The sequence below is a fragment of the Panicum virgatum genome, chromosome 5N (assembly GCF_016808335.1).
Source record: "Panicum virgatum strain AP13 chromosome 5N, P.virgatum_v5, whole genome shotgun sequence".
Taxonomy (NCBI): Eukaryota; Viridiplantae; Streptophyta; class Magnoliopsida; order Poales; family Poaceae; genus Panicum; species Panicum virgatum.
In genome coordinates, this window is record NC_053149.1 from 22213523 (window position 1) to 22240014 (window position 26492).

The window sequence follows — 26492 nt, forward strand, 5'->3', positions numbered from 1 at the left end:
TTTTGGTTAGTTGTGCTAGGTTGCTGCGCTATAACACACTCTGGTCCTTTTTAATTAATTTGATTAATGGTTTACTTAAATTTAATTCTGAGAGTGGCCCTCTGTGTGGATGAGTGGCTCACGTCTCGTTAAAAGATGGTTTTTGTAGAAACATGGTTTAGGGGGCCAGCACGGTGCTTAGTGCTTGGTTGGCCACTCTCCATAAGGACCGGTTCATAGAGCGACAACCTGGGACAACAGCGCTACCACAAGGCTAGAATGGGATAGACTTGGCTTACTAATTAGGTCTTTTTGGTTTGGAGTAACTTACCTGCGGGGCAAGAGTATGGTCCCTGCTCCTCCGGCTTGGTCTGTGCTTGGATTGCGCTCCTGTGCTTGTACCCCCGGAGGTGGGCCCCATCGTCGCTGACCTATCTCTCGCGGTTACGCCTTACCAACGAGATTCTTTGTAACGGCCTCGTAGTGAGTCGCTAGTCATCTCACCTAAGGAAGTGTGATGAACCTCTAGCGTAGCTCACGACTTGTGGGTAAAGATGTGCAACCTCTGCAGAGTGTAAAACTGGTATACTAGCCGTGCTCACGGTTATGAGCGGCCCAGATCCTCCTTTTGATTAGTGGGGTTAGCTCCTTCCGACGAGGGGGTGCCTCTCGGGGTTTCCTTGGTGGCTTGGTTTCGGTTTGGTTCTCAGTAGTATCATGTTTAATCTTGATTAATTACTATGTAACTGGGTTAATGGTAATTCATCAACTTGTAGTAAATAGCTTTAATAAAATCTTGCCAACACTTAAAAGCTAATGCAGTTGAGTCAGCTAGCCTAGAGCCTCATAGTTTGTGTTATACTTGTTGAGTACAAGTTGTGTACTCACTCTTGCCTCTTCTCTACTTTTTCCTCTTGGCTACGCTACTACTGCTCAGTTCCTGCCGACGCGAGGGAGTTCGCTCAGCGCTACCAGGACTACGAGGACTTCTAGGTGTTCGTCTCCCAGTCGACGTCCCTGTGGCGCCCTGCTTCAGCTTCGGAGAGCTTTATTCGTACTTGTACTTCGCTTCCGCTGTATCAGACATTTTGTCAGTATTGTAATAAATAACATTCGTATTCGCTTTATTATGACTTATTCGTGATATGCGCTGTGATATACTGTTCATTCTGTTGTATATACGTGTGACTTGATCCTGGCACGTATATGATTGCTCGGTTTATGTTCTTTTATAAACCGGGTGTTACAGAGTGGTATCAGAGCCATATCGACTGTAGGACGAAGCCTAGATAGAACTGGTCGAGTTTTAGGACTTCTTCTCTCTAATCCTTGTCTGCTGAAACTATTTTACTATTATACCCCTTGAAATTCTATGACTTTTACCCTTCTTGCCTTGGTTTCTCTCTCTAAAGAATAGTTTTAGTAGATTTTGGCCTGAATCAGTCATCTGACCACCATGAGTATTAGTTAGGTGACCCTTTTATAATAATACGATAGCACGTTCTGCGACGCGTTGTGTTAGTCGAGTCTTTTGTTAAACTCGGCTAAGTCGTGAAAATTGTCTGCTTGTTATTATGCTACATGTTTGATTTGGATTTTTGACTGATTGCATAGCTTAGTAGTTTAAATTTGTTTAAAGAAAATCACTCAGATGTTAAAGTTAACTAATTAATAAAATGAGTTAGATCATTGGGGGTAAAACAGTCCACTCTATCCTGTCTACTTTATCATGGCTGAGTCTTTTTCCGTGAAGAGTTATCTTATCCATCTGAATTTATTCTTGCAATATCCTTACTTGTGAAATCTTTTGTCCAAAATCAGATGGTGAACACCAGGCGTGGTTATGACCAGCAGGGGCAGAACAACTAGGGTCAGAACACCCAGGGGACCGGGATCCCGATGCCGCCACCTTTGACTCCGGAGCAGTACTTCCAGCTCCAGATGCAGATGATGGCTACCCTGAACAACACTGTTCAGGCTCTTCAGCAGGCTCACACTCAGCCTCCGCCTCCTCCACCGCCGCAGCCTCGCGACAGGCGTGCTGACTTCCTGAGAGGTCACCCGCCGACGTTTTCTCACACGTCTGACCCTCTTCAGGCTGACGACTGGCTCCGTGCAGTGGAGCGTCAGCTGGACATCGCCCAGTGCGATGATCGTGAGCGCGTCTTGTACGCAGCAGGACAGCTGCGAGGGGCAGCTTTGGACTGGTGGGAGTCCCACCCAGTTCACGACCGCGAGGCTCTCACTTGGCTCCAGTTCCGGGAGCGTTTCCGCAGCCACAACGTCCCCGCGGGCGTTATGAAGATGAAGCAGAAGGAGTTCCTTGCACTGAAGCAGGTAATCTTATATATAATCATTCATTGGTTTCTTTTGAGCTAATGCCCCTTGTTCTATCCTTATGAATCTTGAGTTAATCTTTCGATATCTATCCGTCTTTGTCACTTCAGGGAACTATGTCGGTCACGGAGTATCGTGATCGTTTTCTTCAGCTGGCTCGCTACGCCCCTACCGATGTTGTGGATGACCGCAAGAAGCAGGAGCACTTCATGGAGGGTCTTGAGGACTACCTCCAGTACGCGCTGCTCAAGCTCCGCTTCGACGACTTCAACCATCTGGTTGACAGCGCGCTCAACACTGAGCGCAAGCACCTAGAGATGGAGGACAAGAAGAGGAAGGTTGTCCCCGTTGCTTCCAGCAGCAACACTCGTCCTCGACTCCAGCCGCCCCAGCAGTACCAGCAGCAGTACCGGCCTCCTTAGCAGTACCAGCAGAGGCCACCGCAGCAGTACCCACCTCGACAACAGCAGCAGGCGGGGCAGGGCCAGAGGTTACCGGCACCTCCGGCTCGTGCTGCTCCACCGGCACCGCAGGCTCCACGTCCGCCAGCTCCTACCGGACAGCAGGCTCAGGGACCCCCTCGTACCTGCTTTCACTGCGGCCAGCCGGGGCACTACGCCAACGCTTGCCCCCGGAAGGCGCAGGCGGGACAGCAGGGGCGCCCAGCTCAGCCCAGGGCGCCACTTCAGGGCAGAGTGAACCACGTGACGGCCGAGTCAGCGGCCGAGGCTCTCAACGTGGTTATTGGTACATTCATGGTTAATTCATATCCAGCTACAGTGCTTTTCGATACTGGTGCTACGCATTCCTTCATTACTCAGTCTTTTGTCGAGCATCATGGTATTCATACTAGCACATTAAAGAGGTGCCTGTTAGTATCTTCACCGGGAGGACAGTTGAGGTCTCACACTTACTGCCCGAGAGTCAGTGTTTCCTTGAGGGGAGTAGAGTTCTGTACTGATCTGATGGTGCTAGACACCAAGGGCATTGATGTCATTCTGGGAATGGAGACTCTGGCCAAGTGGGGAGTCCGGATAGATTGTGCTCAGAGGACAGTCTTGCTATCAGCTTCCAGTGGCCAAGAGGTTGTTATCAGTGCAGTAGAGCCTACGGGATTTCTTCATCAGATGGAGGCTAGACCCACGGACGGTATTCGCGTGGTGTTTGAATTCCCGGATGTCTTTCCGGATGATTTGCCATGTATGCCGCCTGAACGCGCCATTGAGTTTTGTATTGATCTCTTGCCTGGCACAGCTCCTATTGCAAAGCGGCCCTACCGTATGGCACCTATAGAGCATGAAGAAGTCAAGAAGACTATTGATGAGTTGCTAGCCAAGGGCTATATCCGTCGCAGCTTCTCTCCTTGGGCTTTTCCATTGTTGCTGGTAGATAAGAAGGATGGCTCGAAGAGGATGTGTGTCGATTATCGGGAGCTGAATGCAGTCACTATCAAGAACAAGCATCCACTGCCCCGCATTGAGGATCTCTTCGATTTGCTTCGAGGTGCTCGTATATTCTCGAAGATTGATCTTCGTTCGGGTTATTTTCAGCTGAGGATCCGTCCTGGGGATATTCCGAAGACGGCATTCACCTGCAAGTACGGGCTATATGAGTATACGGTCATGTCCTTCGGCTTGACTAATGCCCCGGCTTACTTCATGCATCTGATGAACATGGTCTTCATGGATTATCTGGATGTCTTTGTGGTGATTTTCATTGATGATATTCTGATCTTCTCCAATACAGAAGAAGAGCATGAGGAGCATCTGAGACTCGTATTGCAGAGATTGAGAGAGCATCAGCTGTATGCTAAGTTCAGCAAGTGCGAGTTCTAGATTGACGAGGTTCCATTCCTCGGTCATGTTATCTCTCAGGGAGGCATTGCTGTTGATCCGAGCAAGGTGAAGGATGTACTCGAGTGGGAGACACTGCAGATAGTAAAGGAAGTCAGGTCATTCTTGGGCTTAGCTGGATATTATCGGAGGTTCATTGAGAATTTCTCGAAGATCGCGAAGCCTTTGACTTCTTTGCTGGAGAAGAATGTGGCATTCATATGGACTGATGAGCGTCAGATGGCCTTTGATGAGCTGAAGAAGAGGTTGACTACGGCGCCAGTCCTGACTCTGCCTGACCAGATGAAGAGGTTCACGGTATATTGTGATGCTTCGAAGGATGGTCTTGGGTGTGTTCTGATGCAGGAAGGCAGAGTGATTGCTTATGCTTCACGGCAGCTACGCCGGCATGAGCTGAACTATCCCACTCATGACCTTGAGTTAGCCGCAGTTGTACATGCTCTGAAGATTTGGAGGCATTACTTGTATGGGCAGCGGTGTGATATCTACACTGATCACAAGAGCCTCAAGTATATTTTCACGCAGAATGAGCTGAACATGCGGCAGAGGAGATGGTTAGAGTTGGTCAAGGACTATGACCTGGAGATTCACTATCATCCGGGCAAGGCCAATGTTGTAGCAGATGCTCTGAGCAGAAGAAGTTATGTCAACATGGCCGTGGCTTTCCAGATGCCTCCAGAGTTACGCGAGGGAGTTCGCTCAGCGCTACCAGGACTACGAGGACTTCTAGGTGTTCGTCTCCCAGTCGACGTCCCTGTGGCGCCCTGCTTCAGCTTCGGAGAGCTTTATTCGTACTTGTACTTCGCTTCCGCTGTATCAGACATTTTGTCAGTATTGTAATAAATAACATTCGTATTCACTTTATTATGACTTATTCGTGATATGTGCTGTGATATACTGTTCATTCTGTTGTATATACGTGTGACTTGATCCTGGCACGTATATGATTGCTCGGTTTATGTTCTTTTATAAACCGGGTGTTACAGTGAGTCTGGGCTTCTTGCATCATACTTCCAGTGCAGCATTCGAGGCAGTACCGACTCTAGAGTCAGAGATCAGGCAGCATCAGAAAGATGATGAGAAGCTGCAGGAGATTCGTGAGTTGCTCAAGAAGGGCAAGGCCCCACATTTCAGAGAGGATGATCAGGGTACCTTGTGGTACAAGAATCGGATCTGTGTGCCAGATGTGAAGGATCTCCGGAAGTTGATTCTGAGTGAGGCCCATGATATAGCTTACTCTATTCATCCGGGCAGCACGAAGATGTATTATGATCTGAAGGAACGTTTCTGGTGGTATGGGATGAAGCGTTCAGTGGCAGAGTATGTGGCTATTTGTGACACCTGTCAGCGTGTCAAGGCTGAGCATCAGAGGCCAGCAGGTCTATTACAGCCTTTGAAGATTCCATAGTGGAAATGGGAGGAAATCACCATGGACTTCATTGTTGGATTGCCTCGTACTCAGAAAGGGTACAACTCCATTTGGGTAGTAGTGGATCGATTGACGAAGGTTGCTCACTTCATTCCAGTGAACACTACTTACTCCGGTGCTAGACTTGCAGAGTTGTACATCTCTCGGATTGTCTGCTTGCATGGTGTGCCCAAGAAGATTATATCTGACAGAGGGTCTCAGTTTACTTCTCGGTTCTGGGAGCAGCTCCATGATTCGTTGGATATGAAGCTGTGTTTCAGTACGGCTTATCACCCTCAGACAGATGGGCAGACAGAGAGAACCAACCAAGTGTTGGAGGATATGCTGAGAGCTTGTGCCATTCAGTACGGTACTAGTTGGGATAAGTGCCTGTCATATGCTGAGTTCTCATATAACAACAGCTATCAGGCCAGTCTGAAGAAGTCCCCATTTGAGGCATTGTATGGCAGAAAGTGCAGGACTCCTCTCTATTGGGATCAGATTGGTGAGAAGCAGCTCTTTGGCCCTGAGATCATAGATGATGCAGAGCAGATGGTTCAGGCTGTGCGAGAAAATCTGAGGATTGCACAGAGCAGACAGAAGAGCTATGCTGATGGCAAACGGAGAGATCTGACTTTCAGTGTCGGTGATTATGTGTACCTGAAGGTGTCTCCGATGAGAGGAATCCGCAGGTTTAATGTCAAAGGGAAGTTAGCACCTCGGTATGTGGGGCTATTCAAGGTGCTAGAGCGGAAAGGCGAAGTTGCTTATCGCCTGGAGTTACCTCTCAGCCTCTCGGGAGTTCATGATGTCTTCCATATATCTCAGCTAAAGAGGTGTCTGCGAGTACCCGAGGAGCAGGCACCACTGGATGGAGTAGATGTGCAGGAAGATCTGACTTATACTGAGCATCCGGTGAAGATTCTGGAGACATCAGAGAGGGTTACTCGGAACAAGCGCATCAGGATGTGCAGAGTTCAGTGGAGTCATCACAGCGAAGCTGAGGCTACATGGGAGCGAGAAGATGAGCTGAGGAAGACATATCCAGATCTCTTTGCTAGCCAGCCCAGCTAAATCTCGAGGACGAGATTTCTTTAAGGGGGTAGGGTATGTAACACCCTAATTTAAATTTCAGCATTTATTAATAAATTTAATTGGCTTTATTTATTTTTCTAAGGTTTATTGTGCTAGACTTGCATTTAATTTAATTTTTGTTCCTAAAGTAATTAAAATTTGTCTAAGTTTAAAAATTTGTTGTGCATTCATGCTGGTGCATACTTTTAATTGAGTGTGGTTTGAATTCAAATCTTTATTTGAATTCAAACTTGATTGAATTAGAAATAGAAGTGAGAGAGAAATAAAAAAGGCAAAACCCAAAACCCAGCTAACCCCAGATTCCGGCCCGTCACTCTCCCCCTTCCCTTTTTCCCGAGCCCAACCTTCTGCGCGGGCCCAGCAGCTCCCCCGGCCCAACACCGCCGCTCCAGCCAGCCGATCGCCGACGCGCTTCCGTTTTCCCCCAACCGGCCCGCACTCGCCCCGTCTGACCGCCAGGGCCCGCACGTCAGTGCGTTGCCCGCGTCACCCGCCACCCCGCGTCGCTCCCTAGGCCCACACGCCAGTGCCTGCAGCCGCCCGCCTCGCGTCGTCTTCGCGCCCCTGACAAGCCGGCCCCCCCTCGTCAGCGCCCCAACCCGCCTTTCCTTTCTTCAACCTCCAGCCGCGATCTCCGCCCGGAGATATCGCCGGCCATCCCTATCGGGTGCGCACGCCGAGATACCCGGTGCCGCCTTTAATTAGCCCCCACCCGGGCCCCTGCGTCCTCATCTCCACCCCGCCGCCACCCCAAAACCCTAAGCCGCGCCGCCCGTGCTCCCGTAGTCGGAGCAGAGCCCCCCCGCCGCGGGTAAGTCTTCCGCCGCCCTTTTTGCACGCCGCCGGCGAGTCCCGAGCATCCCTGACCCACGGTACCACTTCGCAGCGCCATCCCGCGTCGAACCGAAGGATCCAAACGCCGGGAGAACCCCTGCAGCGACCCGCCTCCGATCTCCGTCGCGCACGCTGCCGCCGGAGCACGACGCCGACGCCGCTGCGCCACTTCCCCGTCCAATTCCACGCCCGGTGAGCCTCACCCATACCCCCTCTTCCTATTGCACGTGTTGACGTAGCCCGTGGCCCACAACGGAGCCCAGCCACTGCACGCCGGCGATCTAGCACCGCCGCGCCGCGGCGAACCCCTCTGCGCTGCGCACTAGGCCACACAGGGCGTATCCTAGGGCGAGTCGCGTCTTGCGCGTGTTCCCAGGCCCTTTTCCTGCCGAAACCCAGCACCGGCACGGCCCAAACCACCCCCACCGGCGAACTTCGCCGCCCCGAGCCGCCATGGTCGCCGAACTTCGTGCTCCGGACCTCCCCAAACCCAACTCGCACCCTAGGTGGATTACCCATGCCGCAATAGAGCTCCACGGCCAAACCCCATCCCAAATAGCCCCCGGAGTGCCGGATTGGGCACCTCCGGTGACGCGCCACCGCGGGGAAGAGTCCCCCGGCGATCCCCGCCGCCGCTATAGCCGTGATGGCCCTGAGCCGTCCGATCGAGAACCTGCGCCCACGATTAGATCCAGCTCCTTTAAAACCCAGGCCATCAGATCTAGATCCAACGATCCAGATCGGCGCATACCCCTTCGCCCTGGCTTATTTGCTAAAGAGACCCTGGAGTCATTCAGATTCAACCCGCGGTCCTGTTAGTTCAAAAGGAATTACGGATAGGCCCTGTTTTTATCGTTTTAGCCCCTGAGCTTCCTAGAATTTGAACCCGCAGTCCAGACCTGTCCTTTTTGCGAGTTAGACCCCAGGAATAAGGTTTATTTATGTCCAGGCCCTCGGTTTTAGCAGAAAACCCCCTGGAACTTCAGTTTTCTTACAAATAAGCCCCTAGAACTTGTTTTTAGCCTAGAAAATGCGTTTCAGCTCCGTTTCTAGCGTTCTTTATATCCACGCGATCGTTGTAACACGTAGAATAGTTTTAGCTTAATTTTTCTTACTGTTTTTATGTATTGATGTACTATTTCTTAGTTTTTGTTAGTGTTTGCTTGTATGCTTATTATTGTGCATTGTTTGGCCATGTGTTCGTGAGTAGACGTTGATCCATCTGAGGAGCCCCAGTACCAGTACCAGGAGCAGCCGTCTTCGGAGCACTTTGAGCAGCAGCAGGAGCAGTACGAGGAAGGCAAGTATAACATGAACAACCTATCATCTTTAAATACATTTTCATACTGCATTTTAATACTGTATGCCTATAAGGACATTCCTAGCCACTTTATATCCTTTATATATATCCTTTGGGTTGCATTTTGGTTAGTTGTGCTAGGTTGCTGCGCTATAACACACTCTGGTCCTTTTTAATTAATTTGATTAATGGTTTACTTAAATTTAATTCTGAGAGTGGCCCTCTGTGTGGATGAGTGGCTCACGTCTCGTTAAAAGATGGTTTTTGTAGAAACATGGTTTAGGGGGCCAGCACGGTGCTTAGTGCTTGGTTGGCCACTCTCCATAAGGACCGGTTCATAGAGCGACAACCTGGGACAACAGCGCTACCACAAGGCTAGAATGGGATAGACTTGGCTTACTAATTAGGTCTTTTTGGTTTGGAGTAACTTACCTGCGGGGCAAGAGTATGGTCCCTGCTCCTCCGGCTTGGTCTGTGCTTGGATTGCGCTCTTGTGCTTGTACCCCCGGAGGTGGGCCCCATCGTCGCTGACCTATCTCTCGCGGTTACGCCTTACCAACGAGATTCTTTGTAACGGCCTCGTAGTGAGTCGCTAGTCATCTCACCTAAGGAAGTGTGATGAACCTCTAGCGTAGCTCACGACTTGTGGGTAAAGATGTGCAACCTCTGCAGAGTGTAAAACTGGTATACTAGCCGTGCTCACGGTTATGAGCGGCCCAGATCCTCCTTTTGATTAGTGGGGTTAGCTCCTTCCGATGAGGGGGTGCCTCTCGGGGTTTCCTTGGTGGCTTGGTTTCGGTTTGGTTCTCAGTAGTATCATGTTTAATCTTGATTAATTACTATGTAACTGGGTTAATGGTAATTCATCAACTTGTAGTAAATAGCTTTAATAAAATCTTGCCAACACTTAAAAGCTAATGCAGTTGAGTCAGCCAGCCTAGAGCCTCATAGTTTGTGTTATACTTGTTGAGTACAAGTTGTGTACTCACTCTTGCCTCTTCTCTACTTTTTCCTCTTGGCTACGCTACTGCTGCTCTGCTCCTGCCGACGCGAGGGAGTTCGCTCAGCGCTACCAGGACTACGAGGACTTCTAGGTGTTCGTCTCCCAGTCGACGTCCCTGTGGCGCCCTGCATCAGCTTCGGAGAGCTTTATTCGTACTTGTACTTCACTTCTGCTGTATCAGAAATTTTGTCAGTATTGTAATAAATAACATTCGTATTCGCTTTATTATGACTTATTCATGATATGTGCTGTGATATACTATTCATTCTGTTGTATATACGTGTGACTTGATCCTGGCACGTATATGATTGCTCGGTTTATGTTCTTTTATAAACCGGGTGTTACAGCACCCCACCTTTTAACCACCCCGCGGACCCTGTGCCCAACCTCCCATCCCGCAGCGCAAACCCCAAACCCTAGCCACCGCCTCCCCCGCGCCGCGTTGCCTCGCCGCACCTCTGCTCTGCTGTAGACCGGCTGCCCCGCTACACCGGAGCTCTGGCCAGGCCGCGCAGGAGCACCGCCCCGACGTCCGGAGTTTTCCCCAAGCCAACCCTTCTCGATCTCGGCCCCGCGCATGCCCGAATTCCACCCGACACCGCCACCGCAGGAGAGCTCTAATCCGAGCAATTCCATGCCGCCGGCGTGATTCAGCCGGCTTTGACCCCTTTTTCCGCTTCACAGTAACACACCGCGTCGACCAGTGGGACTTCGAAGACCGGAGGAGCGCCCCACCGTCCGGACCACGAGCTCCGCCTAGCGCCGCCGCCAGTTCTCGCCGCCGGTGCCACCTGCGTCGCGCCCTGCCCGGACCAAGCCTCGGTAAGCATCACTAGGCCTTCACGTTTCTTTTGCGCTAGATCTTCGAAGTTGTAGGCCACCCCGGGAACCGGAACACCGCACTCCGGCGAGTTCCCGGCACCCAGAGCCGCCTTCGCCGTCGAGGGCCATGCTCCCAGCCCCGCACCGCCTCCCTAGGCACCCTAGTGCATTACCATGCCGCAGCGGTGCTCCTGGGCCAAACCACGACCCAAATAGAGCCCCGCAGCACCCCTATCGCCATCTCCGGCGACTCTGCCGCAGAGCGCTGCCGCCCGCTCTCCCCTTTCGTCCAGGCCGCACGATCTCCATCGGACGGTCCGCGTGAACCGAGCCAAAGTCAACCCAGAGAAGATACCGATCGGCGCAACCTTTTTTCTAAAGAGACCCCCAGCTTTCCTAGATTCAAACCGCAGTCCCTGCTAGTTGAAAAGTAATTCCAGTTAGCCCCAGAATTTTGCACAAACCCCCCCAAGCTTTCTAGATATGGAACCCGTAATCCAGAGCTGGCGGTTTTGCAGGCTAGCCCTGGATCTTTTCGGTTTTTACGTTTTAGTCCCCGGTTTTGCCCAGAAACCCCCCTGGAACTTCAGTTTTCTTACAATTAGGTCCCTGAAGCTTGGTTTTAGCCTAGAATATGCGTTTTAGCTCCGTTTTAAGCGTTCTTTATATCCACGCAATCGTTGTAATGTGTAGAATAGTTTTAGACTAGTTTAGTGTGCTGTTTTTATGTATTGATGTACTGTTTCTTAGATTTTGTTAGTGTTTGCTTGTATGCTTATTGTTGTGCATTGTTTTGGCCATGTGTTCGTGAGTAGACGCTGATCCATCTGAGGAGCCCCAGTACCAATATCCGGAGTAGCCGTCTTCCGACCAGTTTGAGCAGTAGCAGGAGCAGTACGAGGAAGGCAAGTATAACATGAACAACACCTATCACTTTAAATACAATTTCATACTGCATTTTAATACTGTATCCCTATAAGGACTGTCCTAGCCACTTTATATCCTTTATATATCCTTTGGGTTGCATTTTGGTTAGTTGTGCTAGGTTGCTGCGCTATAACACACTTGGTCCTTTATAAATTAAATTGATTAATGGTATATGCAACTTAATTCTAAGAGTGGCCCGCTTGAGGGGCTCACGTCTCGTTAATAATTGGTTTTGATAGAAACATGGTTTAGGGGGCCGACACGGTGCTTACTACCTGGTTGGCCACTCTCCATAAGGACCGGTTCATAGAACGACAACCTGGGATAACAGCGCTACCACAAGGCTAGAATGGGATAGACTTGGCGTAATAATTAGGTCTTTTTGGTTTGGAGTAACTTACCGACGGGGCAAGGGTGGTAAGCTTCTATGGCCCTCGTACTGAGTGGCCTCGTCTGTGATTTGTGCTTGACGCCTACTAGACCTGCTCCATAGTCGCCAATCCGACCCTCGCGGTTACTCCTTACCAACAAGATTCTTTGTAAAGGCCTCGTAGTGAGTCGCTAGCCATCTCACCTAAGGAAGTGTGATGAACAACTGGTGTAGCTCACGACTTATGGGTAAAGATGTGCAACCTCTGCAGAGTGTAAAACTGGTATACTAGCCATGCTCACGGTCATGAGCGGCCCAGATCCTCCTTTTGATTAGTGGGGTTATCTTCCTTTGGCGAGGCAGGTTCCCCGGGTGGCTTGGTTCAGTCTGGTTTACAGTAGTTTCATAATTAATTTTGATTAAATACTATGTAACTGGGTTAATGGTAATTCATCAACTTGTAGTAAATAGTTTTAATAAAATTTTGCCAACACTTAAAAGCTAATGCAGTTGAGTCAGCCAACCTTAGAGCCTCATAGTTTGTGTTATACTTGTTGAGTACAAGTTGTGTACTCACTCTTGCCTACTCTACTCTTTTTCCTCATGGGATACTCTATTGCTGCTCAGTTCCTGCCGAGGCGACGGAGTTCACTCAGAGCTACCAGGAGTACGAGGACTTCTAGGCATTCGTCTCCCAGTCGACGTCCCTGTGGCGCCCTGCTCAGCTTCGAAGAGTTTTATTCGTATTTTGTACTTCGCATCCGCTGTATCAGACATTTTTGTCATTAATGTAATAAATAACATTCGTACTTCACTTTATTATGTCTTATTCGTGATATGTGCTGTCATATACTGTTCATTCTATTGTATATACGTGTGACTTGATCCTGGCACATATATGATTTCTCGGTTTATGTTCTTTTATAAACCGGGTGTTACACGTTGTGGCTGCGGAACCGCTCACGGAACTGGAGCCAAGTAAGAACCTCGCGGTCCTGAACTGTGTCGGACTCCCACCAGTCCAACGCCCCTCGCAGCTGTCCTGCTGCGTACAAAACTCGCTCCCGATCATCGCACTGGGCGATGTCCAGCTGACGCTCCACTGCACGGAGCCAGTCGTCAGCCTGAAGACGGTCGGATGTGTGAGAGAACGTCGGCGGGTGACCCCTCAGGAACTCGGCACGCCTATCGCGAGGCTGCGGCGGTGGAGGAGGCGGAGGCTGAGTGTGCGCCTGCTCAAGAGCCAGAACAGTGTTGTTCAGGGTGGCCATCATCTGCATCTGGAGCTGGAAGTACTGCTCCGGAGTCAAAGGCGGAGGCATCGGGATCCCGGTCCCCTGGGTGTTCTGCCCCTGGTTGTTCTGCCCCTGCTGGTCAGAACCACGCCTGGTGTTCACCATCTGATTTTGGACAAAAGATTTCACAAGTAAGGATATTGCAGGAATAAATTCAAATGGATATGATAACTCTTTGAGGAAAAGACTCAGACATGATAAAGTAGACAGGATAGAGTTGACTATTTTACCCCCAACGATCTAACTCTTTTTATTAATTAGTTAACTTTAACATAAGAGTGATTTTCTTTAAACAAATTTAAACTACTAAGCTATGCAATCATTCAAAAATACAAATCAAACATGTAGCATAATAACAAGCAGACAATTTTCACAAACTAGCCGAGTTTAACACACGACTCGACTAACACAACGCGTCACAGAACGTACTATCGTATTATTATAAAAGGGTCACCTAGCTGATACTCATGGTGGTCAGATGACTGATTCAGGCCAAAATCTACGAAGACTACTCTTTAGAGAGAGAAATCAAGGCAAGACGAGTAAAAGTTATAGAATTCAAGGGGTATAATAGTAAAATAGTTTCAGCAGGCAAGGATTGGAGAGAAGAAGTCCTAAAACTCGACCAATTCTATCTAGGCTTCGTCCTACAGTCGATATGGCTCTGATACCGCTCTGTAACACCCGGTTTATAAAAGAGAATAAACCGAGCAATCATATACGTGTCAGGATCAAGTCACACGTATATACAACAGAATGAACAGTATATCACAGCACATATCATGAATAAGACATAATAAAACGAGTACGAATGTTATTTATTACAATAATGACAAAAATGTCTCATATAGCGGAAGCGAAGTACAAATATGATAAAAACTCTCCGGAGCTGAGAAGGGCGCCACAGGGACGTCGAATGGGAAACGAATGCCTAAAAGTCCTCGTACTCCTGGTAGCTCTGGGTGAACTCCCTCGCCTCGGCAGGAACTGAGCAGCAGTAGCGTATCCAAGAGGAAAAAGTAGAGAAGAGGCAAGCGTGAGTACTCCACTTGTACTCAACAAGTATAACACAAACTATGAGGCTCTAAGGTTGGCTGACTCAACTGCATTAGCTTTTAAGTGTTGGCAAAATTTTATTAAAACTGATTACTACAAGTTGATGAATTACCATTAACCCAGTTATATAGTAATTAATCAAAATTAATTATGAAGCTACTGAAAACCAGACTGAACCAAGACACCCGGGGAACCTGCCTCGTCAAAGGAAGATAACCCCACTAATCAAAAGGAGGATCTGGGCCGCTCATGACCGTGAGCACGGCTAGTATACCAGTTTTACACTCTGCAGAGGTTGCACATCTTTACCCACAAGTCGTGAGCTACGCTAGAGGTTCATCACACTTCCTTAGGTGAGATGACTAGCAAACACACTACGAGGCCGTTACAAAGAATCTCGTTGGTAAGGCGTAACCGCGAGAGTTAGGTCAGCGATGATGGGGCCCACCTCATGGGGGTACAAGCACAGGAGTGCAATCCAAGCACAGACCAAGCCGGAGGAGCACGGACCATTGAAGCTTACTACTCTTGCCCCGCAGGTAAGTTACTCCAAACCAAAAAGACCTAATTAGTAAGCCAAGTCTATCCCATTCTAGCCTTGTGGTAGCGCTGTTGTCCCAGGTTGTCGCTCTATGAACCGGTCCTTACGGAGAGTGGCCAACCAAGCACTAAGCACCGTGCTGGCCCCCTAAACCATGTTTCTACAAAAACCATATTTTAACGAGACGTGAGCCACTCAAGACAACACAGAGGGCCACTCTCAGAATTCAGTTCAAGTAAACCATTAATCAAATTAATTAACAAGGACCAGAGTGTGTTATAGCGTAGCAACCTAGCACAACTAACCAAAATGCAACCCAAAGGTATATAAAGGATATAAAGTGGCTAGGAAAGTCCTTATAGGCATACAGTATTAAATGCAGTATGAAATATGTATATAAAGTGATAGGTTGTTCATGTTATACTTGCCTTCCTCATACTGCTCCTGCTGCTGCTCAAAGTGGTCAGAAGACGGCTGCTCCGGGTACTCGTACTGGGGCTCCTCAGATGGATCAGCGTCTACTCACGAACACATGGCCAAAACAATGCACAGCAATAAGCATACAAGCAAACACTAACAAAAACTAAGAAACAATACATCAATACATAGAAACAGCACACTAAACTAGTCTAAAACTATTCTACGTGCTACAACGATCGTGTGCATATAAAGAACGCCTAAAACGGAGCTAAAACGCAAAATCTAGGCCTAAAACAAGTTCCAGGGACCTATTTGTAAGAAAACTGGAGTTCCCGGGAGTTTCTGAGCAAAACCGAGGACTAAAATGTAATTAAAGGTTAGATCTGGGGTCTAACTCGCAAAAAACAGTAGCCATGGACGACGGGTTCTATTTCTAGAAAGTTTGGGGGGGTTTGTGCAAAAATCTAGGCCTAACTGGAATTAGTTTTGAACACAGCTGGACTGCGGGTTAATTCCAGTAAAACCTAGGGGCTCTTAATAAAGTTTGCCAGGCCGAAGGGGTACGTTTCAATATGGACTCTTGGATCTGGATCTAACGGTTCAGATTTAATGGCCTCGGGATCTAATCTGATCCGTTGATTGCGGATCGGATGGATCAGGTTGAAAGGGGGTGACGGCGGCGGCGCGGGTCACCGGGAAATCCTTTCCCGCGGCGGCGCGGCTCGGAAGTTTGCCGGAGGAGGCCAATCCGGGGCTCCCGTGGCTGATTCGGGCCGATGCTGGGCTCTGGAGCATGCACGCAGCATGAGTCAACCTCCTGTGCACCTAGAACGGGGCTTTCGGGCTTGGACAAGGCTCGCCACGGCGAGGGGCGGTGCAGGGTGACGGTGTTCACCGGAGCAAGTCGAACGCGGCCTTCCCAGGATCCAAACGACTCACGCCTGGGTCGGGGAGACTCTACAGGGCACGCGCGATCTACAGGTGGCCCTAGCGAAGCTTGGGGAGATCTGGAGCGGCGGTTTCGTCGGCGGTGGCGGGGTTGAGAGGTGGAACACCGCCGGAGTGCGGCATGCTGGCAATCAGAGGGTGCTATGGCCTACGGGATCTAGCGCAAAGGAAGCGGGGAGTTGAGAGGGTGCTCACCGTGCGCGGAATCGGTCGGTGAAGAGACGTAGCGAATCACATTCCATCTTGCATTATTTCTGCTGCTTGCTTTTTGTACTCCTTGCGGCCGCGTGGCTGAATCACATTCATAGTGATAGTCAACCCATCAACATAATCATAGAGTGCTTGGTTCTTGACCTGTGTATCTCTAGAGCACTCAGAATCCTTTCTATTCTGGATGGTCTGTAGCTCATCGACCGATGGACAGTCAAGGAAAAGGGAATCCTCTGCTAGCTGCTCTTGATGAGACCTCTTTCTCTTTGTACCGGAGAACAACCTCTGGTTCCTCCTAGTTGTGGCTTCATCTTCAGTCGCACGAACTTGACGACAAGGAACGCCATAGAATTGGCAACACTGACAAGCTTTCTCACCATTCTTCGGGTGGTATGTTGTTTGCGAAGACTGATCTTGTACCGTTATCGGTTGCTCCACGGAAGCTGTTGCATGAACACCATCACCCATTTCACGGTCTCCAAGGTCTTTTTGTTCCGCTGACATCTGAGCTGGGGTAAAGAGGAAACACAGATTGGTAAGGTCAAGGAATAGAAAAAAAACCCACTATGTAAGGTTCTATTTTATTTAGACAACACTGTCCAGGCATCACTGCTGCTAACTCCAGATTGGTGTTACATAAACCCGAAGAACTATAGCATAACTCTTCTACCTCGTCTGAGAGATTCTCAAATTCTTCTGCACTATATGTAGGCCGGGGTGTCACAATACATATGCTATTTTTTCTCTGGCCAACTCAACGTGTTGGCCTCTCTCTCTCTCTCTTTATTCTTTTTTTTACCGGCCAACTCAATGTGTTGGCCCTTTTTTTTTGCTGGCCAACTCAACGTGTTGGCCTCTATGATACAGCCAAATGGATTTCATCGGCTCTTGTCACTCGCTTTCCCACATGCTCGGGAAATATTTCTTGAGGTGTTCGCCATTGATAGCCACAGGAAAACTTGACACCATCCAACTCCTCAAGCATATATGCATTTCCAGGCAAGACCTGATCAACCTTGTACGGTCCGTGCCAAGTTGGAGACCACTTGCCATACTTTCTATCTTTAGTTCCCAACGGTAACACTGCCTCCCAAACCAAGTCTCCAACCTGGAAATTCTTTGGATTGACCTTTTTATTGTATGCACGAGCGACCTTAGCCTTGTTTTCCTTAATCTTTTACAGAGACCAAATGTCTCAGCTCTGTAAGATCCTCCACATTGTCGCTCATCAAGGCTGCATACTCTTCGGTCGTCAGATCATTTTGGAACTCAACACGCCTCGATCCAGCCATGATCTCCCATGGCAACACAGCATCTTGCCCGTAGACCAAATGATATGGTGACGTCTTGATGGATCCATGACACGAAATACGATATGCCCACAAAGCCTCTGACAACACCTCATGCCAACGCCTAGGATATTCATCGATCTTTCTCTTGATCAGCTTGATAAGGCTCTGGTTGGATGCTTCAGCCTGTCCATTAGCCTGGGCATAATATCGGGATGATCTGATCAGCTTAATCCCCATGTCATCGGCGAACTTCCTAAATTCCTCCGATATAAAGACCGATCCTCCATCGGTCGTAATGGTCTGGGGAATCCTGAACCTATGAATGATGTGTTCTTTAACGAAGCTGATCACATCTTTTGATGCCACCGACCTCATGGGTACCGCCTCCACCCATTTTGTGAAATAATCCGTAGCAGCCAACACCCATTGGTGACCCTTGCTGGATGGCGGGTTTATCTGACCAATCATATCCATGGCCCAACCGCTGAATGGCCATGGCTTAATGATAGGATTCATTACTGACGCCGGCACCATCTGAATCTTGCCAAATCTCTGACATGCCTGACATCCCTTGTAATATTTAAAGCAATCTTCAAGCATGGTAGGCCAGTAATATCCCGATCGCCTAATCAGTCACTTCATCTTATGAGCCGATTGGTGAGTACCGCAAGCTCCTTCATGAACCTCATGTAAAAGCTGATTCAACTCTGAAGGTCCCAGACATTTAAGCAGCAGTCCTTCTAAAGTCCTGTAGAACATATCGTCCCCTATCAGAACAAACTTCATAGCTTTGAGTCTTATCCTTCTGGGTGCCCCCCGAGCCGAATCCTTCAAATAATTGAAGATATTAGCTCTCCAATCTCCAGGTTCTAGAAACTGAACCTCTACGTCGACCCTGTAACACCCGGTTTATAAAAGAACATAAACCGAGCAATCATATACGTGCCAGGATCAAGTCACACGTATATACAACAGAATGAACAGTATATCATAGCACATATCACGTAAAAAGATATAATAAAGCGAATACGAATGTTATTTATTACATTAATGACAAAAAAAATGTCTGATACAGCGGAAGCGAAGTACAAAAATACGAATAAAGCTCTCCGAAGCTGAAGCAGGGCGCCACAGGGACGTCGACTGGGAGACGAACGCCTAGAAGTCCTCGAAGTCCTGGTAGCGCTGAACGAACTCCCTCGTGTCGGCAGGAACTGAGCAGCAGTAGCGTAGCCAAGAGGAAAAAGTAGAGAAGAGGCAAGGGTGAGTACACAACTTGTACTCAACAAGTATAACACAAACTATGAGGCTCTAGGCTGGCTGACTCAACTGCATTAGCTTTTAATCTTGGCAAAATTTTATTAAAGCTATTTACTACGAGTTGATGAATTACCATTAACCTAATTACATAGTAATTAATCAAGATTAAACATGTCACTACTGAGAACCAAACCGAAACCAAGCCACCAAGGTAACCCCGAGAAGCACCTCCCTCGTCGGAAGGAGATAACTTCACTAATCAAAAGGAGGATCTGGGCCGCTCATAACCGTGAGCACGGCTAGTATACCAGTTTTACACTCTGCAGAGGTTGCACATCTTTACCCACAAGTCGTGAGCTACGCCAGTTGTTCATCACACTTCCTTAGGTGAGATGACTAGCGACTCACTACGAGGCCGTTACAAAGGACACATTGGTAAGGTGTAACCGCTAAGGAATCAGGCTCCGCAACGATGGTAACAACCTCGAGGGGGTACAAGACACACAGACCAGCCTCGTAGCCTGGCCACCATTGAAGCTCACCACCCCCCATGCCCCGTCGGTAAGTTACTCCCGAACCAAAATGGCCTAATTAGTAAGCCAAGACCGTCCCATTCCAGTCTTGTGGTAGCGCTGTTGTCCCAGGTTGTCGCTCTATGAACCGGTCCTTATGGAGAGTGGCCAACCAAGCACTAAGCACCGTGCTGGCCCCCTAAACCATGTTTCTAACAAAACCAATTTTAACGAGAAGTGAGCCACTCAAGCCACACAGAGTGCCACTCTCAGAAATTAATTCAAGTAAAACATTAATCAATTTAATTAAAAAGGACCAGAATATGTTGTAGCGCAGCAACCTAGCACAACTAACCAAAATGCAACCCAAAGGATATAAAGTGGCTAGGAAAGTCCTTATAGGCATACAGTATTAAAATGCAGTATGAAATTGTATTTAAAAGTGATAGGTTGTTCATGTTATACTTGCCTTCCTCGTACTGCTCTGGCTGCTGCTCAAACTGCTCCGAAGACGGCTGCTCCGGGTACTGGTACTGGGGCTCCTCAGATGGATCAACGTCTACTCACGAACACATGGCCAAAACAAAGCATAACAATAAGCATACATGCAAACAAATGCTAACACTAAGGAACAGTACATCAATACATAAAAACAGCACCTTAAACTGGTCTAAAACTATTCTACGCATTACAACGATCGCGTGGACATAAAGAACGCTAAAAACGGAGCTAAAACGCGTAAACTAGGCCTAAAACAAGGTTCAGGGGCTTATCTGTGATAAAAACTAAGTTCCAGGGGGTTTTCTGCAAAAACCGAGGACCTAGACATAATTAAACACTAACTTCAGGGTCTAACTCACAAAAACTTCAAGGCTGGACGGCGGCCACTATTTCTAAAGAGCTCAGGGGTCTAGATGTTAAAATCAGGACCTAACTGGAATTAGTTTTGTACTAGAAAGGACGGCGGGTTAATTAGCAAAGATTCCAGGGACTCTTTAACAAAAACACCAGGCGAACCGTTATCTTCAAATCGGGACCGTCGGATCTCGATCTGAGGGCTCAAGGAGGCTCGGGTCTAGATCTAATCTAGACCGTCGGTCTTGGATCGGGTGGCCAGGGAGGTTTGGGGTGCTGGGCGGCGGCGCTCAGCGCCGGAGTTCGTTTCCGCGGCGGCGGTTTTGCCGGAGGAGGCCAAATCCGGCACTCCGGTGTCGGTTTGAGCCGGGGATGGCCCGTGGAGCACCATTGCGCCATGGGTAAAACACCTATGCGCTCAGAGCAGCGGATTAGGGCTCGGGACGGCGTGTGCGGCGGCGGTGGCGGGTGTGCGCGGCGGAGCGTCGCCGGCGTGCGCTCGCGCGGCTGCTGGGGTGTGCTACAAGCTAAGGTAGCTAGTGTAAAAGTACGGCGGGGTATTGCGGGGGCTCACCGAGGACGTGATACAGCCGGGGTCGCAGTGCAGAATCACCGGCGTCGGGGTCCGGCGGTGGCTCGGTGTGACGCTCGTGGACAGGTCGCTGCAGAGCGTCACCGACCTCCTGGATCACACGGGGAGCCTCTCTGTCGATCTGCGAACGCGGGAGGTGGGTCAATTGGACCGGAGGAACGCCGGCAGTGATGGATTTCAAAGGCAGCCCGATCTCACCTGAGTTGAAATCCGGCGCAATCCCGGCGCGGTGCAGGCAGAGCTCGGGGAAGACCGGCTTGTGGAGGTCACCGGCGGCAAGGCGGAGCGTCTGCGGGGTTTTGCAGGGGCGGAGGTGTAGCGGGGTGGCGTGGATGCGGCGGCGCACGAGTTCTGCACGGCGGAGCTAGGTGCGGCGCGGCACGCTAGGGTTTGGGGCGGCTAGGGCGTGGAGATAGGGTGCAGGGAAGCCGTGGGGGGGGGCTAATAAAGGGCAAGCCGGGGATCTCGGGGATGCGTGCTTGGCGGAGCCACGGCGGAGATCGCGGCGGTTTCCGTTGAGCGCGCGGGGGGTGCGGGAGGAGGAAGGCGACACTGACTAGCGGGCCCGGGGGCGCAGCGAGATGGGGCAGGCGGGTGAGGCTGTGCGGCCATTGCGGCCTGGTGGAGCGGAGGGCGAGCGGGCCTGCGCGGGATGGGCCGTGCGGAGTTGTGGCCAAGCCGGAGGCGGTGGGCCGAGCGCGAAAGTGGAGCCGTGGGACCAGGCTGGGCCCGCTGGAAGAGGAAGAGGGAATGGAGGGGGGCCGGGGAGAGGCTGGGTCGGGCTGGGAAATTGGGTTTGGGTTTGCTTTGGGTATTTCCTTTTCTACTTCTATTTCTATTCTATTTCTCACTCAAGCTCAACTATTTGAATTCAAAAGAAATTTTGAATTCAAACTCCTATGAAATCAAACAATTAAAACAATGCATCGGCATGAATGCATCAACAAAGTTAAACCTAAGAAAATTTTAATTACTTGTGAAACAAAAACTAGATTAAATGCAAGACTAACACAATAAACCTTAGGAATTTGAATAAAGCCAATTAAATTTATTATTAAATGCCGAAATTTAAATTAGGGTGTTACATACCCTACCCCCTTAAAGAAATCTCGTCCCCGAGATTTAGCTGGGCTGGCTAGCAAAGAGATCTGGATATGTCTTCTTCAGCTCATCTTCTCGCTCCCAAGTAGCCTCAGCTTCACTGTGGTGACTCCACTGAACTCTGCACATCTTGATGCACTTGTTCCGAGTAACCCTCTCCGATGTCTCCAAAATCTTCACCGGATGCTCAGTATAAGTCAGGTCTTCCTGCACATCTACTCCATCCAATGGTGCCTGCTCCTCGGGTACTCGCAAACACCTCTTCAGCTGAGATATATGGAAGACATCATGAACTCCCGAAAGGCTGAGAGGTAACTCCAGGCGATAAGCAACTTCGCCTTTCCGCTCTAGCACCTTGAATGGCCCCACATATCGAGGTGCTAACTTCCCTTTGACATTGAATCTGCGGATTCCTCTCATCGGAGACACCTTCAGGTATACATAATCACCGACACTGAAAGTTAGGTCTCTCCGTTTGCCATCTGCATAGCTCTTCTGTCTGCTCTGTGCAATCCTCAGATTTTCTCGCACAGCCTGAACCATCTGCTCTGCATCATCTATGATCTCAGGGCCAAAGAGCTGCTTCTCACCAATCTGATCCCAATAGAGAGGAGTCCTGCACTTTCTGCCATACAATGCCTCAAAGGGGGACTTCTTCAGACTGGCCTGATAGCTGTTGTTATACGAAAACTCAGCATATGACAGGCACTTATCCCAACTAGTACCGTACTGAATAGCACAAGCTCTCAGCATATCCTCCAACACTTGGTTGGTTCTCTCTGTCTGCCCATCTGTCTGAGGGTGATAAGCCGTACTGAAACGCAGTTTCGTATCCAACGAATCATGGAGCTGCTTCCAGAACCGAGAAGTGAACTGAGACCCTCTGTCAGATATAATCTTCTTGGGCACACCATGCAAGCAGACAATCCGAGAGATGTACAACTCTGCAAGTCTAGCTCCGGAGTAAGTAGTGTTCACTGGAATGAAGTGAGCAACCTTCGTCAGACGATCTACTACTACCCATATAGAGTTGTACCCTTTCTGAGTACGAGGCAATCGAACTATGAAATCCATCGTGATCTCCTCCCATTTCCACTCTGGAATCTTCAAAGGCTGTAACAGACCTGCTGGCCTCTGATGCTCAGCCTTGACACGCTGGCAGGTGTCACAAATAGCCACGTACTCTGCCACTGAACGCTTCATCCCATACCACCAGAAACGTTCCTTCAGATCATAATACATCTTCGTGCTGCCCGGATGAATAGAGTAAGCTGTATCATGGGCCTCACTCAGAATCAACTTCCGAAGATCCTTCACATCTGGAACACAGATCCGATTCTTGTACCACAAGGTACCCTGATCATCCTCTCTGAAATGAGGAGCCTTGCCCTTCTTGAGCAACTCACGAATCTCCTGCAGCTTCTCATCATCTTTCTGATGCTGCCTGATCTCTGACTCTAGAGTCGGTACTGCCTCAAACGCTGCACTCGTAGTATGATGCAAGAAGCCCAGACTCAACTGCTCGAACTCCTCACATAACTCTGGAGGCATCTGGAAAGCCACGGCCATGTTGACATAACTTCTTCTGCTCAGAGCATCTGCTACAACATTGGCCTTGCCCGGATGATAGTGAATCTCCAGATCATAATCTTTGACCAACTCTAGCCATCTTCTCTGCCGCATGTTCAGCTCATTCTGCGTGAAAATGTACTTGAGGCTCTTGTGATCAGTGTAGATATTACACCGCTGCCCATACAAGTAATGCCTCCAAATCTTCAGAGCATGCACAACTGCGGCTAACTCAAGATCATGTGTGGGATAATTCAGCTCATGCCGACGTAACTGCCATGAAGCATAAGCAATCACTCTGCCCTCCTGCATCAGAACACACCCAAGACCATCCTTCGAAGCATCACAATACACCGTGAACCTCTTGGTCTGGTCTGGCAGAGTCAGGACTGACGCCGTAGTCAACCTTTTCTTCAGCTCATCAAAGGCCATCTGACGCTCATCAGTCCATACAAAAGCCACATTCTTCTCTAGCAAAGAAGTCAAAGGCTTTGCGATCTTGGAGAAATTCTCAATGAACCTCCGATAATATCCAGCTAAGCCCAAGAAAGACCTGACTTCCTTTACTGTCTGCGGCATCTCCCACTCGAGTACATCCTTCACCTTGCTCGGATCAACAGCAATGCCTCCCTGAGAGATAACATGACCGAGGAATGGAACCTCGTCAATCCAGAACTCGCACTTGCTGAACTTAGCGTATAGCTGATGCTCTCTCAATCTCTGCAACACGAGTCTCAGATGCTCCTCATGCTCTTCTTCTGTCTTGGAGAAGATCAGAATATCATCAATGAAAATCACCACGAAGACATCCAGATAATCCATGAAGACCATGTTCATCAGGTGCATGAAGAAAGCCGGGGCATTAGTCAAGCTGAAGGACATGACCGTATACTCATATAGCCCGTACTTGCAGGTGAATGCCGTCTTCGGAATATCCCCAGGACGGATCCTCAGCTGAAAATAACCCGAACGAAGATCAATCTTCGAGAATATACGAGCACCTCGAAGCAGATCGAAGAGATCCTCAATACGGGGCAGTGGATGCTTGTTCTTGATAGTAACTGCATTCAGCTCCCGATAATCTACACACATCCTCTTCGAGCCATCCTTCTTATCTACCAGCAACAATGGAAAAGCCCAAGGAGAGAAGCTGCGACGGATATAGCCCTTGGCTAGCAACTCATCAATAGTTTTCTTGACCTCTTCATGCTCTATAGGTGCCATACGGTAGGGCCGCTTTGCAATAGGAGCTGTGCCAGGCAAGAGATCAATACAAAACTCAATGGCGCGTTCAGGCGGCATACCTGGCAGATCATCCGGAAAGACATCCGGGAATTCAAACACCACGCGAATACCGTCCGTGGGTCTAGCCTCCATCTGATGAAGAAATCCAGAAGGCTCTGAAGCACTGACTGTCACCTCTTGGCCATCAGATGCTGTCAGGTGAACTGCCCGATGAGCACAATCAATTCTGACTCCCCACTTGGCAAGAGTATCCATTCCCAGAATCACATCGATACCCTTGGTGTCTAGCACCCTCAGATCAGCACTGAACGTTGCCCCCCTTATGGCTACACTGACTTGGGGGCAAATAATATGGGATCTCAACTCCCCTCCCGGTGAAGAGACTAGCAGACACTTCCTTAATGCAGTGGTAAAGAAACTATGCTCCTCAACATATGACTTGGTGATGAAAGAATGAGTAGCACCAGTATCGAAAAGCACTGTAGCTAGATGGGAGTTGACCATGAACGTACCAATAACCACGTTGGGAGCCTCGGCCGCTGACTCGGCCGTCACGTGGTTCACCCTGCCCTGAAGTGGCGCCCTGGGCTGAGCTGGGCGCCCCTGCTGTCCCGCCTGCGCCTTCCGGGGGCAAGTGTTGGCGTAGTGCCCCGGCTGGCCGCAGTGATAGCAGACGCGAGGAGGTGCTGGAGCCTGCTGTCCGGTAGGAGCTGCCGGACGTGGAGCCTGCGGTGCTGGTGGCGCTGGTGGAGCACGAGCCGGAGGTGCCGGTAACCTCGGGCCCTGACCTGCCTGCTGCTGTCGAGGCGGGTACTGCTGCGGTGGCCTCTGCTGGTACTGCTGAGGAGGCCGGTACTGCTGCTGGTACTGCTGAGGCTGCTGGAGTCGTGGACGAGTGTTGCTGCCGGAAGCAACGGGGACAACCTTCCTCTTCTTGTCCTCCATCTCCAGGTGCTTGCGCTCAGTGTTGAGCGCGCTGTCAACCAGATGGTTGAAGTCGTCGAAGCGGAGGTTGAGCAGCGCGTACTGGAGGTAGTCCTCAAGGCCCTCCATGAAGTGCTCCTGCTTCTTGCGGTCATCCGCAACATCGGCAGGGGCGTAGCGAGCCAGCTGAAGAAAGCGATCACGATACTCCGTGACCGACATAGTCCCCTGAATTCACAAAGACAGATAGATATCGGAAAATTAACTCAGGATTCATAAGGATAGAACAAGGGGCATTAGCTCAAAAGAAACCGCTGAATGATTATATTTAAGGTTACCTACTTCAGTGCAAGGAACTCCTTCTGCTTCATTTTCATAACGCCCGCGGGGACGTTGTGGCTGCGGAAACGCTCCCTGAACAGGAGCCAGGTAAGAGACTCGCGGTCGTGAACTGGGTGGGACTCCCACCAGTCCAGAGCTGCCCCTCGCAGCTGTCCTGCTGTGTACAGAACTCGCTCCCGATCATCGCACTGGGCGATGTCCAGCTGTCGCTCCACTGCACGGAGCCAGTCGTCGGCCTGAAGAGGGTCAGACGTGTGAGAGAACGTCGGCGGGTGACCCCTCAGGAACTCAGCACGCCTGTCACGAGGCTGCGGCGGTGGAGGAGGCGGGGGCTGAGTGTGAGCCTGCTGAAGAGCCTGAACAGTGTTGTTCAGGGTAGCCATCATCTGCATCTGGAGCTGG